This window comes from Antrostomus carolinensis, unplaced genomic scaffold (assembly GCF_000700745.2).
Source record: "Antrostomus carolinensis isolate BGI_N321 unplaced genomic scaffold, ASM70074v2 scaffold22491, whole genome shotgun sequence".
In the NCBI taxonomy this organism is placed as follows: domain Eukaryota; kingdom Metazoa; phylum Chordata; class Aves; order Caprimulgiformes; family Caprimulgidae; genus Antrostomus; species Antrostomus carolinensis.
Genome location: NW_010296546.1, coordinates 1 through 4,845, shown reverse-complemented (window position 1 = coordinate 4,845; position 4,845 = coordinate 1). Strand labels below are relative to the sequence as shown.

Sequence of the window (4,845 nt, the reverse complement as noted above, 5' to 3'; positions counted from 1 at the left end):
TCCTGATGTCTCACTTCTCTTAGAGAATGGAGAGCAATGGCCCCCCACATTGTGGTGGAAGTGAGGTGATCTCCTTCAGTAAACTATGGACATACATATGTGAGTTAAGAAAAATGGCAGTCTGGTGGACTAGTTTTTGTGCAGACAGCTTGTTCGTTGACTACTATTCTTATTACTGTATGTGGTTTCTAGATACAATTATCTTCACTACAGGCGAGAACACAGGGCAGGAGGTTCCTTCAAGTTTGTTGACTAAAATAATGAGAAGGTAAAAATTCACTACAAAAAAATGTGCAAATTATCACTTTTAGTACTCAAATTAGGCACACGAACTCATGTTAATACTATGTAAAACTTTACAATATGAACAGATCAGATTTGTAAAGTTTGATGAAAATATCTACAACTAGCAGAAGCATTATATATTTTATCCCAGAGATACTTCCATTTAGCAAACAAATCTGAATACGTCAGTAGGAGAGTAGATTTTAAATTAACGTCAGAAATCAATATTTACCCATTAATAATGCAGGGTCCTTTTTTGAGATGGCAGTTTTTTCCTGTAAAACCCTGGGCACACAGACAAATATATCCTCCATCACCAGTCTCTATGCATGTTGCATTATTGGTGCAGGGCTTTGCAGAACATGGGTGAATATCTGTTTTTTAAAAAAAAAGAACAACACAAAAAACAACAGGGCTCAGTTAATCTAATGAGAAAGAATCAGTAAATAGTATATAATACTTCAAATAAAGTATAGCTTTAATTGTCCTTCATCCTGCATTTTATAAATTCTGATTTACTTCTTCTGTTAAAACAGAGTTCAGATTGTTCAACTACTGCAAGCACTTTCAGCTTGTTTCTCTCTTCCTAGCTCCCATTTGTAAAGTATGTTTGAGTTGTTCTAGTCTACAAATAAGTGATATTATCAAGAAAATATTAGTAGGGGAGAAAGAACTATGTAGTCTAGTCATCCTTTCACAACCTTGGCTTCTGCATGAGCAGAATCCTGATGAAGCAATCAGGAACTGGGAATTCTCCCCACTCCCTGCTGGAGAGCCTATCATTATGTGCTTATGAACAAACATTTCATAATAACAGAGACCAGCAAGTTACAAAAATCTCTTAAAATTTCATCTTTTGTCTGGGCTGCAACCAACTCTTACATAACTGTACCAGAAGAGACGGCTGTATGACGTCTGGACTCAAAAGATATACATCTCATTTTCTTTACAGTTTCCCCGCTGAGCCACTTCCCACTCAAATGATTATTGAATTTTAAAAATAATTAAAAATAAATAAACAAACAAGTGCATATTTTAGCCAACTAATGAAGCAGCTGCAGGGGAGTGCTGACTGCAAGTTATCTGATGCCTCGCACACTCATGTGCACACATACTTTCTAAGAAGATGAAAAGGGATTTAAGGGCATTTGTATTTTATTTCCCATAACATAACACAGAAGTTAGATGATATCATAAGGTACTGCAAAATTGTAACCAAAGCAAAGCATTTCAACAGCCTCGGCTTTCACATACAATCTTCCCTGCATAAGAGGCTCTATTTTCTTATGTATTAGCCTATTCTCACTGCAAGACAACCACTTTGCATGAACTTTGAGTGTAAGCTCCAGTTTTCACAAGGACCAAAATAACCTTTAATGCTTTTTGGAGCAGTGCTGTTTGCCACCTATTTTCTCGGGCTGTTCAGTGTTGGACGTGGTACCTGTCCCTGTACTATGCAGTGTATGTCTGAGAGCTGCAGAGGGAAACTCTTGTGCTGGGCAGCCTGGTTCCATGTGTTCCTATCCCCAATTTCAAGGCCTATTTCCAGAGGATGAAAGATGCCATGGCATTCAGTTAGGCAGGATGGTGCACTCCATTGCAAAGAGGTTAACTAGCAGTGATAACACTAATACCAACAGATTTATTTCTTTAAGTGCCATGTCTGTTCCCGTGACTGCAATAATGGCAATAAATGGTATCACTGATCCTGGCCTACACGTTTACAGTGGATCGAGCCCAATCTATAATCTGCACGCCCAGAAATTACCAGAAAGGTCATTCTTGACCTGAACTGAGGACCAGGACATCCATAGTAAAAACAACAGCTACACAGTCAGAGGCATTAGCAAAATGATTGATGATCTAAAACTACTTCAGAAAGGAATCTTCTATAATCCAAACGGAGACTAACTTTTCTAGAAAAGAGAATAAGAGATATCACCACCAGTCAAATTTTTTTTTTCTTCCCGTGCTTAGCAAGCAAATAAGCTGCTGAGACTATATTTTACAAATATTTCAGGTGCTTACAGTAGCAGCCAAATGAACTTCAGACTCTCCCACAATTTTCCATTCCCAATTTTGCCATCCTTGGGAACTGGCATCTGTCACAGTTGGTAACATTAAAACAGTGACTATGCCAGAAATTCCCTGGCAAATATTACACTTTCTATAAGCAGCAGAAAGGAAGAATTTCAAAAGAATTACAAATCTGCAGTGCTCACAACTCGTCATCAATCTCCACAGAAACAACAGAAACGTAGCTTTCTAACATGCCTTATCTCATTACATACCTGAAGCTAAAAATTGTCTCCAATGGCTAAAAAAATGGCACTCAATGTCATGCAAAACAATGCATGTAGAGTAGGTAAAACCACTGAGATGAAAGACTTTCAACATAACATGTCCCTGCAGATGAAAAGATGGTTAATTCTTTTTGGCTGAATATTCTTGTCAGCTCTTCATGGGAATCTAGATTCAAATTGGCAAAGATGACTCTGAGGTGACTCTGAGTGTTGAGAGAAATAACAGTTTCTGAACTTAAGCAAGGGATACCTTTTTTTTTTTGTATTATAGAACTACCTTAATAAATATGTATTAAATAATACTTTTCCTTAAAGATACAGGTACAATTTCTAAAGCATTGCTTTGTGTCCTAAGTACCAGCTGCAGCTGCAAGGCTCAGCAAAGGCCAATTCTTCAGCTTGCTTATGCTATGATGGCTCATTCTGACTGGCAAGGGGTAAGACAGTGCACACAAGAGCTGTGCTTAGCCCTCACATCTGAGGGAAGTGGCAGCCCGTTCAGGCAGACCTCAGTTATGCTACTCCACTGAATCATCACTGGGTTAAGTAAAGGAAGAAATAAGCACAATGTTTTCCTTTTCAGGAAGTATTAAGTATTATGCTCACTTCTTTCTGAACAGAAAGTAGCATATATATAATGTGCCAGATAAATATTTCAAATAAATATAATATATTCAAGATTACTTGTTTTTTTACAGAAATGTTTGTATGACAACATGGGAGTAGTTGTTTGTTTGCCTTGTCAATGATGATCACTGTTTAAAATAGAATGATGAAATTATGCTTTGCTCACATGTATGCCCAGTTACAAAACACACTTCATGCTTCTGCCTAAATTATTATAAAAGTTCCAGGTTTATGTGCTGCTGCCCAGAATCCCCTTATTATTTGGTGCTAACATTCAATCTTTTAAAATTCGCTATCCAGAAGGACTTTTGCATGTCTGCAGCACCAGATGGGGCTGTTTCACCTCACTTGCTTACAGACAGGAAAGGATGTGCAAACCTATGTCACAGAGGCTGCCAACCCAGCCCTCCTCACAGATGCACTGCCAGGGCTTGGCACAGCTGCCGTGCAAACACCCAGGGAAAGGAACACACTGATTACAAAGAGCACCCTGCCAACCAGGTTGACACCTGAAAGAGATAAAAGACAAGACAGAGGCATCGTTTATTTTTAATAAACATAATTACAAGGATGTTCCCCTTTTTGAGGCACAATAAATAAACTTTCGGATACAAAATTGGACTATGCAGCACATTTGAACAAAAAGATACCATCAATGCTTCTGGGATACTAGAAGCAGTTTATGTGAAGTAAACAGTTTCATTCTGTGAGAAATAAATAAATAAATAATTGTTAATCAATGTAAATATATTTCCTACTGGAAAAAGTAGACTAAAAAGGCACCTAGATGTCAATGCTTTATGATTCCAGTTACTGTATCCTAATGGAGTGCTGTTTCATTACAGTTCCATATTTTCAGAGGGTAAATCATTTCTGCTTCTGTCTATTTTACAAGGACTATGAATTATTGAAGCTAGACATTCCTGTGCTAATAGCCCTGTCTGACAGATCTTTTTACCTGCATTCACTGGGAAATTCACAAAATCCATTCTCTGGGTGGCAGCCAGTTTTACAGTTCACACCTAGAAGAAGAGATTTATATGAAACCAGAAAAATCAGCACTCAGGACAAAAATCATATAATGTCCTATACACATTACTGATGTTTTAAAAGAACCCAGACTGCATAATGTTCTGTTTTTTCTTTTTTTCTTCAAACACATGTTTTTGCAACATAAAATTTTAAATGAATTTAATCTGGAGCACATTATAGAGTGTTCCCATAGGACAAGCGAAATGACATAAAGAATTAACCGCAAAAGAATACAAAGTCACTTTAGCACATGTAAAGTGTATGTAACATCACTATACACTACTTTAAAAGGGAAATTTCAGAACAGATCCATGTAAATCACTTCACAACATGCCACTCCAAATGTATTGTTTCAGAACCGCTCGAAACACAGAAGTACCTTTAGTCGGGAAAGAAATTCCATTTAAAACAACTTACAGTAAATGTGATTAATTCATTTCAACCCTACGTCAGATGAAAAAAAAAAAATCAACTTTTTCATTAAATCATGCACGAATAAATAACCTAAGTTAAGGAGAAGAGGTCTCAGTCACATGTTTTGTTTCAAGTATCTGCATCGAGCATCGCTCCTCTGAAACATCCCCAGCAGCCGCTAACA

The 4,845-nt window shown here is 37.3% G+C and overlaps 1 long non-coding RNA gene across 1 annotated transcript; it reads right to left on the bottom strand.

Moving 5' to 3' along the window:
* Positions 1-517: 517 nt before the first annotated feature.
* On the bottom strand, positions 518-4,239 carry LOC104532985 (uncharacterized). Its single transcript, XR_728093.1, has 3 exons — positions 4,174-4,239; positions 3,594-3,724; positions 518-659 (listed from the first exon to the last, which is right to left on the bottom strand). It is a non-coding gene; the product is annotated as an uncharacterized LOC104532985 (long non-coding RNA).
* Positions 4,240-4,845: the final 606 nt, after the last annotated feature.